Source organism: Callithrix jacchus, chromosome 2 (genome assembly GCF_049354715.1).
Source record: "Callithrix jacchus isolate 240 chromosome 2, calJac240_pri, whole genome shotgun sequence".
NCBI lineage: Eukaryota > Metazoa > Chordata > Mammalia > Primates > Cebidae > Callithrix > Callithrix jacchus.
In genome coordinates this window covers 81307867-81328526 of record NC_133503.1, presented here as the reverse complement: position 1 = coordinate 81328526, position 20660 = coordinate 81307867, and the positions used below count along the sequence as shown (strand labels likewise).

The window sequence follows — 20660 nt, the reverse complement described above, 5'->3', positions numbered from 1 at the left end:
TTCCACACGGCATTGCCTCTGATCAAGGCACTCACTTTATGGCTAAAGAAGTGTGGCAGTGGGCTCATGCTCATGGAATTCACTGGTCTTACCATGTTCCCCATCATCCAGCTGGATTGATAGAATGGTGAAATGGTCTTCTGAAGTCATAATTACAATGCCAACTAGGTGACAATGCTTTGCAGGGCTGGGGCCAAGTTCTCCAGAAGACCATGTATGGTCTGAATCAGCATCCAATATATGATACTGTTTCTCCCATAGCCAGGATTCATAGCTCCAGGAATCAAGGGGTGGAAGTGGAAGTGGCACCACTCACCATCACCCCTAGTGATCCACTAGCAAAATTATTGCTTCCTGTTCCCATGACATTATGTTCTTCTAGCCTAGAAGTCTTAGTTCCAGAGGGAGGAATGGTGCCACCAGGAGACACAACAAAGAGTTAATTAAACTGGAACTTAAGATTGGCACCTGGACACTTTGGGGTCCTCCTACTTAAAGGTAGTCACTTAGTCAACAGGGTAAGAAGGGAATTACAGAGTTGGCTAGAGTGATTGACCCGGACTGTCAACATGAAATCAGTCTACTACTCCACAACAGAAGTAAGGAACAGTATGTATGGAATACAGGAGATCCATTAGGGTGTCTCTTAATATTACCCTGCCCTGTGATTAAGGCCAATTGGAATCTACAACAGCCCAATCCAGGCAGGACTACAAATGGCCCAGGCTTCTCAGGAATGAAGGTTTGGGTCACTCCACGAGGAGAAAAATCGCAACCTGCTGAGACGCTTGCTGAAGGCAAAGGAAATACAGAAAAGGTAGTAGAAGAAGGTAGTCATCAACACCAGCTCCAACTACATGACCAGCTATAGAAATGAGGACTGTAACTGTACGAGTATTTCCTCTTTCTTTTGTTAAAAACATGTTTGTGCATGTATACACTTGTACTAAGAAAATATCTTTATTTTCTTTTTCTTTACCAAGTAACATAAGATTTATTGACCTCATATCAGCACTTAAGTATTGTTAACTTTATGTGATAGTATTTGAGCTGGAGATTGGCATTTCTGGTTGTATGAAGGATAGTTGTATTAAGGTAGGCATAATTATGACCTCATTATTGTCTTCATTTGAATGTTATGTATGATATCAGTAGATGTGTATGGGTTCAAGTTGACAAGGGGTGGACTTGTGATGGTTAATACTGAGTGTCAATTTGGTTGGACTGAGGAATACAGAGTATTATTACTGCATGTGTCTGTGAGGGTGTTGCCAAAAGAGATTAACATTTGAGTCAGTGGGCTGGGGAAGGCAGATCCACCCTTAATTTGGTGGGCACAATCTAATCAGCTTGCAGCCGATGTAAAGCAGGCAGAAAAAAATGTGAAAAGGAAATGGGCCTAGCCTCCCAGTCTACGTCTTTCTCCCATGCTGGATGGTTCCTGCCCTCAAATATCAGACTCCAAGTTCTTCAGTTTTGGAGCTTGGACTGGCTCGCCTTGCTCCTCAGCTTGCAGACAGCCTATTGTGAGACCTTCTGATTGTGTAAGTTAATACTTAATAAGCTCCTTAATATTAACTTAATATTAAGTATTAAGTTAATAGTAAGTTAATACTTCATAATACTTAATACACACACACACACACACACACATATATATATGTATATGTATACATATATATAATATATCTCCTATTAGTTTTGACCCTATGAGAGAATCCTAATATAATGGATTACTGGGAGAGGGCAATTTATAACTTCTAAATCTGCAATAACTCATTCGTAAGAGAGAAATGAGATAATGGTTATCCTTCAACCATATCCTGCAATACCACCCTCCTTTCAGAAATCAAGGACAAGTCAATACTTATACCAGAAAGATACTTATATTTAAAAAAAAAAACCCTCTGAATATGGTAAAATTGATTGTTTTTTGACTGACACCACATTTTACTCTTGTACACATTTTTGGTTTTGTCATTGCTCTAGGCAATAGAGAGGAAATTGCTCTGTAATATTATTCCTCTGTGTTTGACAATAAAATCCAAGAAAAATAAAGTCTTCCTCCAGTCCAGTGAGTTAGGTGATTGAGATGAAAACTCCCAGTTTTATAGGTAGGTAGAGTTGTGAATTATAGGTACTGTTACTTAAAAAACTACATTTTTAAGACCAGGATAGGGAATCCATATATACAATTCTCTCTGTCTTATGCAGCCTTGATTATATGAAACAAATAAACCAAAATTTCTATTTTAAAAAAATGTTTTGAGACATAGTAAATTAGATTTTATTTGCCACAAGATTTTTACAACTGATAATAAAAAAATTTCTTCAACAGAATTCTTATTTACCCAAAAACTGTAATCCACTGACTCAACTTAAAAGCTTTTTTCATATCAGTTGAGTATAATATCCTTGTTCTATTTTTGTATCCTTAATAGCCCAGTTTGAGCAATTTGCAGGAAAAACCGTTTCTGTATTCTGCAGATGTACTCAGCTGGGCCATTTATATTTGTACATGATCATTTCTGGTAGTTCACTGACAGTAGAACCAGGTGGTAAAACTTTTTTTCTTTTACAAAATGCATCATAACTTATAGATATTACAATAGGCCTCAGTACTAGGGTTGTTCTTGATTTCATCAACAGGAGGTACATTTGCAGGTGAGTCTGTGTGCCTGTGTGTGCAACAAAAATGGCAGCCTCTTGGTGTAATGACATATTCTCTAGATTCCTAGACTCACTTTTCCTTCAGTGTTTAAACAAAAAAAGTCTGTTGAATTCTCTTCTCACATATTATTGGAAACCTAGCATATTTTTCCATAGCTACATTGATTCCTATTGGGTTTGATCAATGGGGGGATGTCACTTGCATTTTTTCTGATCACTCTGACTTCTAGTTCTTGCTCCATTGAATTATCAAGTTCTTCTCAGCCTTTCACTTCCTATCTGTAAGGCCATATTTTACTCTGCTTTACACTGTCCAAACTGTTTACTACTAAAGTCCTCTGAGTATAGGATATGTACATAGCAGATTTTCCTGAAGGACTTGGGGGACTAAATGAGAAATATATAAAATATGTAACATATTTGATGTCATCTAACCTTCAGTGTTAGACAGCCTTGGTCTTAAACGTCACTTGATCATTCTCACTGCAGTTAACCATCATCAGTTATACATCTGACTTTGGCTTTATCCTATTGTCATGCTCCTGGATTCCCCTTTCTTTCTTCAACTGTTTTCCCTCTCTAGCTTGCTGATCTCTAACCCAAAATTCCTGTCCATGACAAAGAGCTTTCTTACTCCAGTCTCATTCAGTCTTAGCATTTTCCAATACTTTATTCATATCCCGAGTAGAAGAATATTAACTTGAATAACTATACCTGGCTTTGCTCTGAAGGTCTTATCTCTGTTGCCCGACTACCCCTTGATATAATTTCTACGGTTAACTCATAACCTTAAAATGTTTTACTAAAGAGGGATACATACTAAAAATTTTATAGAATAAATTATTTGTCTGGGACTTGCTTGAAAATAATCTGAGAGAGATGAGTGAGTAAAGGTAGAGACGAAATGGTATTGACTATGGGTTGTTGTGTCAACAATGTTGTGTTGTATCAATATTGACCATAAGTGTTGAAAGTGGGTGATAGGGACATGGGAATCTATTATATTTGTTTACTTTACCTTTGTATATCCTTAAAATATTCTATAATAACAAGCTAACTTTTTTCTACTATGTATTATAATACAGTTAATCTATATTATAATATATAGATTATAGTATACATTATATCAATAATAATTATAATAGGTAATTATGTAGATAATTACTATAAGCCAATCTAAGAGATTAATAGACTAAAACTCAGGGTAAAAGCAAATACTGGAAGGGAGGCAAACTTAAGGATACACTGAAAAAATTGTAAGGAGAGATGCCATTATAACAAATGTATTTGTTACCTTTTAGTGCACACAAAAATTACCAAAACTTAGTGGCTAAAAACATCAGACATTCATTATCCCAAAGTTGTGGATCAGGAATCTGGGCAAAGTTTAAGTGGATTTCTCAGGATCAATATGCTTTGCAAGGGTGCCATGAAGTTGTTGGCTGGATCTCCAATCATACGAGGCTGGGCTAGATGAATATACCTGTCCAAAAACACATTTATGTAATTCTTGGCAGGTCTCAGGTCCTTACTGGCTGTTAGCCAAAGACATCAGTTTCTTGTCCACATGGTTCTCTCCACAGGGGAACTGTACAACGTGGAAGAGGTTTCCCTTAAAGAGTGATTTAGGGAGCATCTTCAGGTAGAAGCCAGGGTCTCTTTGTAATCTAATCTCAAATGACATACCATTGCTTCCTCTATATTCTATTTTTCAGAAGTATGTCAATAGTATGACCTTCATGGACACTCCAGGTGAGTTCCTGGAAACAGAAAGTTTGAAGTTAGGAGAAGGCTATCATTTGGGGCCATGTTAGAGGCTACCTACCACAGTCTAGACTCTGGGCCCCAATAATTTACATTTCTCTCACATCCCAAATACACTCATTCCCTCCCAAGGTCCCCAATGTCTTATTTCATTACAGTGTCAGCTCAAAGTTCAGGATTTCATCAACTAAGTCTGGTCCAGGTACAAAAGAGATTTCTCAGGGTTAATTCCAAAGTTCAGCTCCTTATGTGGAGTTTCTCTTACTATAGAGACCTGTGAAAATAAAAATCCAGGCCAGGTGTTGTGGCTTACGCCTGTAATCCCAGCACTTTGGGAGGCCAAGGCAGGTGAATCACCTGAGGTCAGGAGTTTGAGACCAGTCTGGCCAACCTGGTGAAACGCCGTCTCTACTAAAATACAAAAATCAGCTGGGTGTGGTGGCAGGTGCCTGCAATCCCAGCTATTCAGGAGAATGAGGCAGGAGAATCACTTGAACCTGGGAGGCGGAGGTTGCAGTGAGCAGAGATCACACCATTGTACTCTAGCCTGGGCGATAGAGTGTGACTCTCAAAAAAAAAAATCCAGGTTCTCTGCTTCTCACACATCAATATACAGTGGTGGAACAGGTATAGGATAAAAACTATAAATATTCCTTCAAAAACAGGGAAAATGTGGGGGGCACGAAGGAGTCTCTGATCCATAATGGTCTTTTAGGCCAACTGACAGTGCCATGGACTACACCATGGTAACCTCTATGACTTGCATGGACACTCCAGATGAGTTCCTGGAAACAGAAAGTTTGAAGTAACTGGAAAACCACAGAAGTGAATGATCAAACCCTGTGGCGCCTAATTAACTTTGAGACATTCTCTATTGTTCCTTATTCCCACTGTAATTGATAAGGCAAATGGACTTTATAACTGACCTTGGTCAACCTAGTGACTCCAGACCCTATGACCCCCTTCCAGCTTGCAAAAACCTCCCTAAACTGTAACTTCTGTAACTTTCCACTGCCTACCCCAAACCTATAAAACCAACTCCTATCCCACTGCCCTCTGCTGACTCTCTTTTCAGGCTCAGACCACTCTCACCTGGGTGAATAAACAGCTTTGTTGCTCACACAAAGCCTGTTTGCGGGGTCTCTTCATTCAGAGCATGCGTTTTAACTGATAACAATTCTAAAATCTAACCGGACAAATGTTGGAAATTCCTTAATTAGGTATTAAGGCCTACCAATAATTCTCTATGGCTGTTGGCTCTGCCGTCTGGGATTAGACTAGTCTGCCCAGGCTACTATCAAAACACCACTACCTGGGTGCCTTATAAACAACAGAAATTTGTTTTCTCACATTTCTGGAGGCCAGAAGTCCAAGATCAAGCAAGGAAGCCTTTCTTCCTGGCGTGCAGATGGCTGCCTCCTCACTGTGTCCTCACATGGTCTTTCCTCTGTGTGTGTGCAGAGAAACAGGGTGGGGGGAGAGAGAGAGGTCTAGTTTCTCTTCTTTTTATAAGGACCCCTGTCTTATCCAATCAGGGCTCCACCCTTATGAGCTTATTTCAAATTTTAAGTATCTTTCTAAAGCACTATCTCTGATACCATCTCATATGAGGTTAGGGCTTCCACATATGAATTTTGGGGGAAATGCTTTGGTCTATAACAAGGCTCTTGGTTCTGCCTGCTGGATCACCCTCCCCTTTTCGTGAAAGATGTCACATGTTTTCATATCAGTAGTTTCCTTGCCTACTTTCTGACCTTTTAGGGCTCCAGCTTCCTCTTTGTACTGCCTGTCCTTTTCAACCCAAGGTGGCAGTGGCACATCTTTAATCTTAAAGGGCCTTTTGTTTGACAGAATAGTTCTCTGAGGCACTGCCTTTCTAAGGTCTTAAGAAAAGACTTTGCAGTCAAATCTTCATATCCAGATCATGTTTTCCAGGTAGTGCTCCAAATTTGATTCTTTGCTTAAAAGCCATTTCCTAGCATTGTTTGCTGTTTGAGGAGGCTGAGAACTTTTGAAGTCATCAAGTCCTAGCTCTTTTTTGTTTAACAGTACTTTCCTGAATTTATTTCTCTCTTTTTGCATTTTACTATAAACAGCAGAAGAAACCAGGTGGCAGCTTCAACATTTTGCTTGAAAATTTTCTTAGTTAGATCTTCCAGCTTGTTAGGCACATTTTTTTACTTCCCAAGTTATTACAGGTGCACTAGGTTTTCTGCTGCTGCATGGCAAACAGCTCTTATTCCAGTCTCATCCAGTCTTAACATTTTCCTCCTTTCCTTCAGACCCCTTGCCAGCAGCATTCTCAAAGTCCAGATTTATATTAGTTTACTCAAGGAAGTTTAGGCGTTTTCTCATACTTTTTTTTCAAAATACCTTTTATCTTTTATTAACCAGTTCTAAAGACACTCCAGCATTTTTAGGTATTTATTATAATAGCATCCACTTGTTAGTACAAAACTTTGGAATCAGTCAGAGAAGCATAATATAAATAAATGATTTTACCATAAGCAATTGTGAGAACTAGCTAATCAGTCTCTGTAACGTTGTTGCCTGCATGTCTGCTACTAGAATTTGATGTGCATAAGGCTGGGGGCAAGAGAAGAGACAAAAAAATAAACCTGGAACCCACAAGCACAAGCAGGAATGAAATGCTTGTTGGTTCTTGTTATCTTTTACCTTGTCAGTATGAGTGGTATACCCATACTGAAGTCAGAATTCTTCATCACAAAGCTAACACACATATGTGGTCCAGAGTTGGCAAAGCTGAATGCAGAACTAGATAAAGATAGAAGCTTTGCAATCTAAGTCACTGTCTCACACCTATGACTTGAATCCACAATTCAGCAATAAGGTGGGAACTACAGAATCTACAGTGGAGAAGATGCTATCTTAGCCAAATGTTCATCTTATTACTGACATCATCAGTAATAAGACACATTGGCATCATGTACCTAATGATATAACACACCGATGAGGACATGTCTGATCTTTGGTATTTTTGCTAAAATTACACAACTGAATTTAGTCATGTGGAAACATCAGAAAAATCCAAATTGAGAAACCTTTTGCAAAACAACCAAACAATACACTTCAAAAGAGTCAAGGTTGTGAAAGACAAAGTCTGAGGAACCATCCAGATTACTGGAGTCAAAGGAGAATGACAACAGAATGCAGCATGACCTCCTCAATTGGATTCTAGACCTGAAAATAGATATTAGGGGGAGACCGGCAAAATTTGAAAGGAAAACATGTGGATTTGCTTAATAATACAGTAATTTGGGGTAGTTCAGTGAAAGGCATACAGGCATAGTCCAACAATATTTGTATAACTTTTTTGTAAGTGTGCCAGTATTCAAAATAAAATGTTTTTTTTAAAAGCTTTAATTATTTAAATAATTATTATTTAATTATAAATAAATAATTAGCCGAGAAGTAGTTGATATGGTTTGGCTGTGTCCTCACCTAAATATCATCTTGAATTATAACTCCCATAATTCTCACCTGTCATGGGAGGAACCAGTGGGAGGTGACTGAATTATGAGGGCAGGTCTTTCCTGCATTTTTCTCATGATAGTGAATGAGTCTCACAAGATCTGATGGTTTTAAAAATGGGAGTTTCCCTGCACAAGCTCTCTCTTCGCCTGCTGCCGTCCACATAAGATGTGACTTGCTCCCCCCTGCCTTCCATCATGACTGTGAGGCTTCCCCAGCCACCTAAACTGTGAGTCCAATTAAACATTTTTCTTTTGTAAATTGCCCAGTCTCAGGTATGTCTTTATCAGTAGTGTGAAAACAGACTAATACAGTAATTTTACCAAGAAGACATGAATGTTAAGAGTATAGGCCAGGAAGTGGGCTGTAGTACCAGAATTGTCTGAAGAATAAGCTCATAGTTGAAACACATTACTTAGCCATTCCTAACCACAGATTGCTTGTTATAGGTGAATGGAAGACCCATCATGGAATGGGCACAAGAAGAAAAAAGAAAAAATGAATTGATATCTTGAATTATCCCCCTGACAATTGAACATCATTCAGGTCTAACCTGGCTTCTAATGAAAGTCTTCCCTTCATTTACATTTCTACTGACAATAGCTTGTGAGGTGCACTCATCCCACACACTCCTCCAGTAAAGCACCATTGTTCTCAAAGGGTCCGTGTTCTGACTTCACTCATGTCATATGCTTTCTCCTCTCTGCTATCAGGTTCCTGCTGCTCACGGGGCTGCACATGCCTACTCTCGCCCTTCATTTTTCTGGATTATTTGCATAAAGCATAAAGTCAATTTCAACCACTTCATCACATCTTTCCCTAACATGTTTTTTCCATAGCTACTTGGGACTTAGTTCTTTCTGTTTTGAGTTGTTTAGTATTTATTTCATGGTCATTATTAATAGTTACATTTCTTTTCCCTATAAGAAATATGTCACTTGAACATAGTGATAATGACATATGCTCTTTTTTTCATACTGGGAAATATTTAGAATAGTACTGGAAAATAGGAGATGCTAAATATTAATTCATTATTTGGTATTCTACATTAGTTTAAAAAGAAAAGTAAAAGTCTAAGCACTATTGTACATTATTTCCTAAGTTGCAACGGCAGCTTAAGTTCTGTATCCTAGAGACATAAAAAACTCCTGACAGACAAAAGGAAATAAATTTGATTTCTAAGTTTTCAATATATGATTTGCAGCAAAATGATAATCATAAATATGTCACGCTTTTAAAAGCGCCAAGGAAACATCTTGGTTTGCTGTTTCTGTGTATTTGCCGTTATTGTGTTCTAGCACGTTTCTGTTTTCAGAGTCCGTTTGTGACTGCATCAGGCCAATCTGATTCGACTTTTATGTATCAAAGTTGCAAGTTCTTTTTTGGTTGCCATGGACCCCCAGGTTTAAGATCACCTAGCCTGAGCATGCCCACATGAACCAGGTGTGCAACCAGAGGGAACCTTAGTGCTTGAACTGAGGAGTAGGGAGTAAATTACAATGAGATACCCCATAGAAGGATTTAAGATCCAATTAGGCCAAGCTCATGGCAGGATCCAGTCAGATCACCTTATTTCAAGATCCAATCAGATCACAGCATCACCTTATTCCAAGATCCAATCAGATTGTACCTTATTACCCTATGCTTATAAAACCTGACCCAGCCTTAGCTTGGGGAGACACTGCCTTGGGAGCTATCCCTGTTGTTCTCTTTACTTGTTGCAAGTAATGAAATCCCCTTATTCCTTCTTGCAGGAGACAGTTAAAAAAAAATCCCCTGGTTTAGTGTTCCTTGGTTTTGGACATTGGGTTGTCACCTGCCAAGTGACTCTACTCACTCATTCTGTAGGTAGTGAATTCTCCTTGACATTTTGAAGTTCTCTTTACAATAGATGGCTCTGAAACTATGTTTTAAAAAAGCAAAACAACCAAGACAGTGTGAATATAAAGATACGAGGAACAATTTTATAGATTATTCATACCAATCATCCCAATAATTTCCCAAGATGCTTTTCTTGTAGGTGAAGATATATCCACCAAAAATTCCACTGGATAAGTCAAAATCATGTTATCTAGCACTTAAAGAATTACATAATTTTACTATTACTTAATTATACATTTTATCTAATACAATCTTGATTTTGTTAATATTCCATCTATTCATTTATTCAACAAATGATTGCTAATAATTTACTAATTGCTAGGTATGGTTTCTGCCTTAAAAGAGCTAGTGAATTCTAGTTTCTAATTCTATAGAGTGATTTAATTTTCTATGTAAGAAAGTACCTTAACTTAACTAATTTTTTCAGGCATTTTGTAGACTTCCTAAATGATTCCGTTTTTCTAAACAGTTCGAAAAATTTTTTTCATGAACATGTTTAAAAGCTAGAAAAATTAAATTTTCTAAATATATGAATACTTTTAAATATGATTTAAAATAGATTTCACTTCTGGCAGAGAAGTTACCTGTGGTTTATAGTGAAACAGGTTGCTCAATGATTTATATTCTTTAAAGGTGGCTGTCCCTATGGAAGACTCAATAAGTGAAAGAATGACGCTCAGAAATCCCTTGGCTTGCTGTCCCCTAAATCAAGAGCTATATTTTAATATTAGTGCTTGGAAGATAAACACTGCAGCCTCCAAGGGAGGTGATCCTTACCGGGTATCAAATGACTCCAAGTGGGAGAACAGAGAGACGACTCAGCTGTTGACAAGCAGAGCTAAGTAAATATTTACACCAGGAATGTACACATTTGCCATAATAACATTACCCCTACTCAGCCGCCCCAGTAGATAAAGAGGTATTTTAGATTCCTCCCAGGAATATGGTATTTGTAGGATACTATTTTAAGTTAAGTAGCTTTTGGTGGGATGTTAAATAGGATTTCTATATAGAAAAATAGACTAGATACCTGAAAATCCCTTGGATAATTTGACAGAGCCCCAGCCAATGTTCTTTGTGGTCAGAGGCCATCACTTGACTAGGCTAAAATATCACCAGCAAGTCTCTTCTAGTCAGCATGCCCTGCTTTGCTAATGCCTGGTACAGAGTGGTGCTCTGCTCAACTGGGAGAATATTACTCAGTATTAGGAATGATCTGATATCCTCTCTTCATTTTGACAAATGAAATATAGTCCTGGAGCAAAAAAAGAGCCTTTTGCAGTTCCATCTTCCGGACCATTACTGAAGGCATGGTATACAGAAACCCAATTAACTTTTTTTCCCTTTGCTAGAAATGGCACACACATTGCCAATTTTCCTTCCAAAATTCAGAAGTGATACAACAATTAAGATGCATTTCTGCGTAGAAAATGGTAGAGTCTAGCAGCTCAGCATATACTCACTCCAAAGCTGAAAACTGTATTTTCAGACAGTCTTCTCATTACAGGAGACTTTTGTAAGCTTGCTCTGATTCTTTGAATAGTGAGTTGTCTTGGTTGAGGTATTTTAGTTTGCCTAGTAAAGCCCCCATTATCATTTTCTCAGTGTAGGGGAAAAGTCCTAGTTAATTAAATCACATCCTTGAATTGCATCCATTTCAATTATTTTTACAATGTGATGCAATAACAAATGTTATTTTAAAAAATCACATTAAATGAGTCACAATCAAATGCTAAACCACCTGAAACATAGCTTAGTGAATGAGGAAAATATGCCACTGAAAAGAAGCTGAAGAATAGAGAAATTTTTCTTGAATTTATAATTACTATAGACTCTGGTGTGAAGTATTGAACAAGTTACAAGAGCCTCAGTATGGCTAAGAATCTTTGTTTCACTGTAGCCTCACAAGAACAAAAGAGAGATTCCTGACTCACATGGGCTGTTCTTCATTTCTCATGTTTTTTTTGGAATTACCAGCAGTTTTTTCAAACCAGGTTTCAACCAGGTTGAAAAAAATAGGTTCACTTTTGCCAGATACCTTAAAATAAAGAACAGCACAGTGCAAGTCAGGCAAAAGGAGAAATCTTGAATAACAATTTTTCAATGTGTAAGTTGCTTCAAGATTCTCTGTTTTTATAATAAACAGTGCATACAATGAAAGGAAGAGAAAATACCAAGTGTCTGAGAAGTCCATCTCAGAAACTGTAAAATGAGAAAAATACCTTCTGAAAACTCTCCTAATATATCTCTCAGGACTGAAAGAAGTATAACTATTTTAGGCCTGCCCTTCTGACCCCACTTTCTTTCTAGCAAGTCAACAGAATTCAATAATCAAATGCTTCAAATGATGCCAAAAGGTCTGACATAATGCCCAAGCACAGTTATTGGAATTACAGCGGGGGACATGCAGAAACCATAGGTGGGTCTTTGTTGAGTCTAGGTCTGATTCAAAACCAAGAGAAAAACAATAAAAGCATCAAGCTAAGAAGACAATTGTATGTTTGGCCTTCCGGCAGAGACAGTGGTAGAATTATTAGAAGTCCACATTGTCTCAAAGTGAGTTTCTGGATTTCCTGTATCATAAATTCCCTTTTGAGACTTTCAGAACTGCCCATATTCAAAAACAAGGCACCGTGTAAAAATAAGATTTAATTAGGGACCCAGGAGGTGGTGAAGATTTAGTATTATGCAATCAAATTAAATATTCTTTTGTAGCTTTTTATTTTCTTGTAACTTAGCTAAGTTGCTCAGAATATAATAAATCTGATGCAGTATAAGCCCAAGTAATTAACTCAATAGTGGCAAACACTATGACCTTCTCAGAGAGTACCTGGTTTTCCACTTTTGTCTGAATCAATTTCAAGAAGAATTAAATTCAAAAATAATGTGGAAAATTATCTGATCCAGTGTGCAAAAATTCAGGGTTCTGTTAGAAAGAATAAAATTTTACCATATGTCTAAGAATTTAGAGAATATATTTCAGTGAGCTCTGTCCTTGTTCTAAGTGTCCACTGTGGAATAGCTAGGAAAGCACTGGGGTTTACTTCTGATTTCATTCATTCACTCATTCACTGTCTCTCCCATTTATTATTTCCATAAATATTTGTTGAGAACTACTATGTCTTAGGACTTGTGCTAGGCATCAGTGATACAATGTTGATCAAAACCAGATTTTGTCTTCCAAAGTTTATTAGTCTAATGAGGAGGAGGTATATGTTTCTAAATAATTGCTATATTCTAGATTGAAAAGAACATGATGCTATGAGTGTAGGGCTCAACCAATCTAGGCATCCAGGGAAAGTTTCCTTGAAGAAGCAGGATTTAAGCCTTGATCTAAAGAATGAGTAGGAAGAGTTCACTATCTGAAGAAGAAAGGACAATCAGGTAGAGGGAACAGCATCTACAAAAGTCATGGGGAAGCCGAGAGCACAGTGTTTTGGAGATGGTAAAGCCAGTGTTCCTAGGGATAACAACATCCTAAAAGCAATGAGTAAACTCAGTGTCCAGATCTTAGTTTCAAAACATCACTTTTTATTAAAAAGGGACAGTATTTCTCAGATAAAAGGCCACATTCTTCCAGGACATCTTGATGTATCAGAAAGTAAGAAAGTGTTGAAAGAAGAAATGGACTTGGGACTTGGAACTTGTCAAATAACACTGAAGCAACTCCAAGAGGTTCCTTTTGACCAAATTTCTGACCATTTGAGTACCAAAATAAATGATAACAACAGATTATAAAACATGGAATAAAATAATAAACCATGAGTATGTGTTGATCAATTAGGCATGAATAAATTAAAAAATTGATAACAAATAGGATATTCATATAGTCTGAAATTACTTTCCCACAAATATTTGTTAATTACACAGCAAAAAATAATACTTTACAATCGAGAACTTGGCAGACACCACCTTAAGTGATCAATGTTAACATCGTTAGTATTGGTACAAAATGAAATTGTGTGCCATTTTATAGTAGTGAGAAGAACACAGATTATTTCTCTAACATTCCTACAAAAGTATATGACTATCATAAAGGAAAATCAGAACAATCTAAATTGAAGGACATTTTCCAGAATAATTGGCTTGTAATCTTCAAGTTTCAAGGTCCTAAAAGTCAAGGGATTCTATAATAAACTGTTCCGAGTTGAAGGAGACTAACCAAACACAACACGTGACTCCAAAATGGAGCTTTGGATGTAAAGGAAATTATCTGGATACTTCGTGAAAGTTGACTGAGTTCCAAGAGCTGAAGTGACCTTAAGTTCCTGATTTTGATGGTTGTACTGTAAGTATGTAGGGGAATGCCCTTGTTGAGAAAAAAAAAATGCGTTGCTTTGAAGTATTTGGAGGTGACATTATGTCATGTCACCAATGTGTGCACCCAAATGGTTCCTGAAAAAAAATATATGTGTGCTCTACTTCCAAGCTTTCTAGAAGTTTGAGATTGTTTCAAAATAAAAAATAAATCAATTAACTGAAAAAGACACACAAAAAAAGGCCAATATGGCTAGAAATTTTGGACTTCGATTTCCACATTGGGACATAAAGAAGATAGCTGAAATCCATGAATCTCAGCTCCAGGTGTACTGTAACGTGCTAACTAGTCCCCAGGAATGACATACAAAGAAAAAACAATGTGCATTACTTTTCTATTGCTGCATTACCAAATTTGGTAGCTCTCAGTTTGGTAGGCCAGAAGTTTGTGATGACCGGAGTTTTCTGATAAAGGCTGAAATCAAGTTGCCAGCTTGTCGCCCCCACCTTCTTGCTGGCTGTCATCAGGAGACTGCTCTCAGCTTCTAGGGAATGTCCTCAGGTCCTTCCGTTACAGCCCCCTCTATCCCAGCAAGAGAGAGCCCCTCTTACATCAAATTTCTTTCACATTTTGAATTTTCTTTCTTGTCTGTTACTGTCCACAAAAAACTCTTTGCTTTTACGGGGCTCATACAATTAGGTTAAGTGAGCCAGAGAATTTTCCATCTTAATGGATTAGTAATCTTGATTATGTCTGCAATATCCCTTTTGCAGTATTATATAATGAAATCATGGGAGTAACAGCAGTGGGAAAGATTGTGGGGGCTTTCATAGAATTCTGCCTGCAACAGAATAGTTGAGAGAAATGAATTTGGGTCTGCTATCAATTAATATAGGTAAAGAAAAATGTATAAAAATCTGCTTCTCTGATTCATGAATTGGGGGTTGGGGAATTCTAGACTGTAGTCTCTGAGACATCTTCAGCAGTGAAGTTCTTTGATTTGTCTTTATTAGGCTGTAAGAGCAGGCAAGGACTGTTTCTGATTTACTGTTGCATTGCTAGCACTTACCCCAATGCCTCGAACCTAGTGGATGCTCCAGAATGAGGGTATAAATAAAAAATAATAAGTGAATAATTATATATGGCTGACAGAAATTTGTTTTCTTATTTGACTTATCAAAATCTTCAATACTGGTCCCTCAGGGGATTATTCTTCCAGAACAGCCAGGTTAAGAAGAAATCTGACAGTTAATTTCCAGTTCCATGTTGACTGATAATATTTGTGTGTATATGGAATTCTGAAGGATTTTTTTAAGTAAATGTAGTTTGCCAAGAAGAGTTGGAACATATCCATTTATGAACAGAAGACAAAAATATATTTAACTTGAAAAAATCTTATGATGCTATATTGTTCCAGTTAACAGATATAGTAATGAAAGCTTGAAACATTCCCATATAAGGGTCTAGTAGGTAATAATTTTAGATATTATTTTGGAAATAGTAATTTCTTTTTAATATTATGAAATGTGAATATGCTCAAGAAAAATTGGAAAATACAGATGGTATAAGGAAAATAAAGGTTATTCATTACCTACAAGTCAAAGATAATCGCTCTCAATATTTTGATACATATCCTTTCACATATTTTCCTCTGCACCTATGGATGTCAACACATCAGCATATATACATCTAGTTTTATACAGATAATGCATTTCTATATAGATAGTTTGCTCTTTTCATTTAAAAGTATATTATAGATATATTTTCATAATAATAAATATGAATAATAATTTTAATAGCTGTGAGACATTTTATTTTATAGTTGTCAGAACATATTTTATTTGGCCAATCTTTCCTGACATACTACTAAATAATTTCCAATTTTTCTAACAGTATACATATCACTTAAAATGAACATTCTTGTGCATCAATTTGTGAACTTTGGTTTAATTATTTCTGGAAAAATAAATATCTAAAAGTAATATTGGTAAGTCAAAAGATATGGAAATCTTGATATTTCCAGATTTCCCTCAGAAATGTTTGACCACATAAGTAGATTATAAAGTACCTGTTTGCCCTTGCCAACAATAGATATTATCAACTAAATGTTTAATATGTTCCAATTTGACATGCAAAAATGATATATTGTTTTAATTTGCATTTCTTTTGATACAGTATTTTACATCTTTATTTCTCTTTTGAGATTTAAAAAATATTTTAAGGTGACGTTTTTAAAATGGCCCTTAAACATTATTTTTTCTTATTATTTTGCCCGAAACTATAGTTTTATCTTTTAATATATTTGACATTTTCGACATCATTTTCAAGTGCAGTTAGTGTGGTGGGAAACCTCTAAGATGGTGCCCAAGGATCTTAGGCATCTGATATTCACAACCTGTAGGCTCCTACCCTTGAGTATCAACCGGCCCTGTGATTTGCTTCTTTGTATGCCCAGCCTAATATGGAAAGGGGAATGGAATATTGTTTCCATTATTAGATCATAAAGTCTCATGACTTCTAATTTGTTAGAAGATTCTCTCTGTTGCCTTCTTAGTTTGCATGCTGCCATGTTGGAGGGACCCTCCCTGGCAAAGAACTGAAGATAGCTTCTGGCCAAGAGCCAGGAAGGAAGGGTAAACAGCCCATGAGAAAATGATTTTTACCATCAGCTGTGTGGTCACATAAGTGGCTCCTTCCCAGTTGTGTCTTGGATGAGACCCCAGTTCTGGCTAATAACCTTGATTACAACCACTTCCATACCCACTCTTGCCATACCCATTCCATTATACAAAATGTTTCATAATAAACTTCCTCTGTGGAGCATTCATCTCCAATATTTACAATGTAAAGTTTCTGATGTACAGAACTGTAACTCTAGCTTTTATTTTATAAATACAGATTAAATATCTGTGTTAAAATTTCATAGTATGAGTTACTATATATTTTATGGCAATTGGGTGGTTTTAGTGTAATCAATGGAAATTTGGTCTCATGTTTATTTATTTTTGACAATTAAAAGCTTTGTAGATGAGCTGAAAGTTTCTTAGTCTGATGGATGGTGTTGGAAAAATAATAATTGTATTTACTTAGCATCTTCTGTAATGAGATTTTGTTTGCCTTATCAATTGCCTGATGTATTTGTGTCTTGTTTTTGTTAAAGAATTTATTGGAAATACACTCAACATTTTATTCTGCAACTAGCACTGAGCTCTTTAAGGACACTCCTTTGTTTTGATTTCATGATAGAGACTGGAAATTTTATCACAATTGATTTCCATGTACTTGTATTTATATATATATTATACATGTAAAATACACAGATATATTTGACAATATGCTTATTATGTGTCCTCATTCATCTAGATTCTGTTAAAAATAAAAGATAAATATCTTACTTTTTAATTCTGGCATGTATAATTCCCCTGGGGAATGCTCCTTGGGAGGGCTGGGAATTACATAAAGGCACCCCATTTTGTCTTGGGAGGATTTGAAGGCACCTCTGTTTCCTCACCTAGAATAACAACAGTTGTCTCTCAGCAGTTCTGTATTAAGGTGGGTCAAAGTAGTTAAAGATTTAAGCCATTTTATGAACATAAGGGAATTATCCATGAATGTCTCATTTGGCCCTCTGCATGTAAGGCATTGTCAGGGACCCAGAAATTGTAATTTAGGGCAAAAGGAGAAAGCCTCTCTTCCCTCCCACATTACCTTCACCTCCTTTACTCCTTGACTCCTGCCTTCCCCACATTAAATATCACCTCAAGAGATTCCTTTGAGAAAGGGAGAGTTACATTATTTTCTTTTCATTTAAATGCCCATTATTCCAGGAATTAGAGCAAAAATTTAATAACTCCTTATTGGGATTTTGTTCATACATTCACTAAGTGTAAGGTTCCACATTTTCACAAAATAATGAATTCAGTAGTGAACAAAATAGACTCGTGGTTTTATCTATCAAATACTTATCTATTTCTATTTTATTCTCATATAAAGGACATTGACAACCCAGGAATTGGAAAGGTGAACATTACTGATAGACTGAAGTGGGTCTGGGGGAAGCTTGAATGAATAAATGGATGGAAAAGAGGAAATAGATCACCTCATTTGCGACTGTACCCTAACCAAGCCACTTTTGAGTAACCACACATTCTGTTCTAAACAAAAGAGATTATTTGCTTCTCTTCTGCCCAAAATCAGATGCTTCTTTCTAGTATGAACTTTCAGCACTTTATTTATTTGGTTAAGAGAAGTCCAAAAATCCATGCTAAATATCAAGAGAATTCTTAGCCTTGGCAATTCAAAAAAAATAAATAAATAACACTTATGATGTCTCCTATGGAGGAGTCAAGAAATTAATCTACTTTTCACAAGTCCAGAGGAACAAAAGACTGTCTTCAATGCAAACTTCGAAGAATCTACATCTCAGGAAGAAGATGGGGACTGATCCACTTAGAGCAGCTCCAGTCCTCATTACAGAACACTGAAGTAGTAAGATGATACTTTAACAAAAGAAAACTGTCTTCGTGGATTTTCCTTGAGAAGTGATTAATATGTAAGAATAGACCACTGAGGGTTTCACTTCTACCTTCTCCATCTGATGACTTTCAGAATGACCATATATGCCATGCATGCTGATGGAGAGAAAGAACCATGGTTTGAAATCAGAACACTGGGATTCCACCCAGCAATGGTACCTATTCAATCTCTTTGAACCTCAGTTTTCTCTTTAGTAACAATCTCAGCAGGATTGTTTTGAAACGTTAAGATAAAAAGTATGAAAAGAGTTGCTGTACACATTACCCTTGTGATTTTTATTGCTCCGTATGTGTAAATTCCAGAACATTCTAAGAAAAGTAGCATGATTTAGTTATTCAAACACAGATACTGTGACAGAAATTTAACTCTGCCACTCATAAGCAGCATGACAAATTTAAATCTTCATTCCACTTCTTCAGGGTACATCCAAAGATATGCCTGCACAAGGGATCCCTGGAAAGCTTTTTTCAATTGACATAAAAATTTTAAAAAGACTTTGAAGTTTATCATGTACATTTTAAATATTAAAAGAATTCAACTAAAATATTTTTTCTAAAAATATATTTTCTTTAATCTACCACACAGAAAAACACCAGCCAGTCTTGTTATATAAATGATATCCTTTTAATTAATATGAGTCTTAAGAGAAGCCAACCGTTGAATTAGTTGTTGAATTAAGTTGCCATGTCCTTTGCAGTCAACAGAAAGTGACCGCAAAAACAGGTGAAGTTTGAGGTAATATTACTATCTGTTCTTGAAAAGATGTGAGGCAGTGAGATGAAAGGAAGAGGGAATCATAGCCACTTCTCTAGTTCCCAGAAGGATAGATACACTGTGATCATTAGGCTTCTCCTGCCTCTGAGGTTGCGGTGAGCTGAGATTGCGCCATTGCACTCCAGCCTGGGTAACAAGAGCGAAACTCAGTCTCAAACAAAAAAAACCATATGGGAACTATTCAAAATTAAGTTTATTTCAAACAACTAGAAAGTATAGAAGAATGTATTTGTAGTTTTAATTTTGGGGAGAAAATGGATTGTTAACTGCAATGTAAGCAAAGGACAATTCGATCTTGGAGAGTTTTAATGTGTGGCAGGTTAGAAACAAGAAAAAAAATTTCTTTAGTAGAGAAGCTCAAAAGAAACCAAACAGTTTTGCCATAGTCCTTGGTTTTAATTAGAAACATTTAATCTATATCACACAGAGAAAAAAATGCCCCAACCTACCTGATACATCTCAATTAGTGAAGTACTGCTTGTCCTTGCAGGATGTTGATGATTATATTTTTCTGTGAGTTTTGTGAAATGCTTGCTGAATCTGAAAGTAATTCAGTTAGTGTCAAGTCCCAGAAACTAACAAGACAGAGATACTCACCTACTTTCAATATATCATATGCGTCACTTATCATTTAGAAAGTACTCCTTTGGCTATCCTGGATAGCATTAGCAAAAGAAGTTACATTAACAGAAAATCCCAACATAGGGTAGAAATTAGAGGTAAAGGAAAGAAAATAAATCAAGGGAATGATAGAGGAAAAGCATGATTTAGTACCCTAACAAATGTCATTCTTCATTTTTAGTCACGATTAATATAGTATTATTTGCTTTTCTATAAATGTTCTGATAAAAACACAATAGCATTTGAATTAATTTTTAAATTTTAGTTGCTACATAATTTTTGGTGAACTATACTACAAACACAAAGAAAAAAAATCTAACATTTTAAACAAACAGCAGATACATTGCCATACCTCCTGCTTCGGAAGCACATTGTTCATACAATAAAAATGCCATATATTTTATTATAAAGATTTACTATTTGTAATTTATCAGATGACTGTACCCAGCTTTCCAGGAGCCATCTTTCATTCTGTGTTATCAAAACAGACAATTAACAAATATTTAGCAATAAAATATCTTCCTTGCAATAAGAAAAATCTTGACAATAAGACAACTTTTCCAGAGAAAAAACATTATTTATGTAGTATACATCAGCTGCTTCTTTAATCAAGAGACAGTTGGATAAAGAGGAGGCTTTCTGAGGCTGCTCCAAGAACAAATGC

The 20660-nt window shown here is 36.3% G+C and overlaps 1 long non-coding RNA gene across 1 annotated transcript; it reads right to left on the bottom strand.

Moving 5' to 3' along the window:
• Positions 1–1911: 1911 nt before the first annotated feature.
• Positions 1912–20660, bottom strand: LOC103791409 (uncharacterized). The gene is made up of 7 exons (XR_617765.5): positions 20349–20660; positions 19825–19915; positions 10838–18696; positions 10585–10629; positions 9764–9829; positions 5785–5881; positions 1912–4430 (listed from the first exon to the last, which is right to left on the bottom strand). It is a non-coding gene; the product is annotated as an uncharacterized LOC103791409 (long non-coding RNA).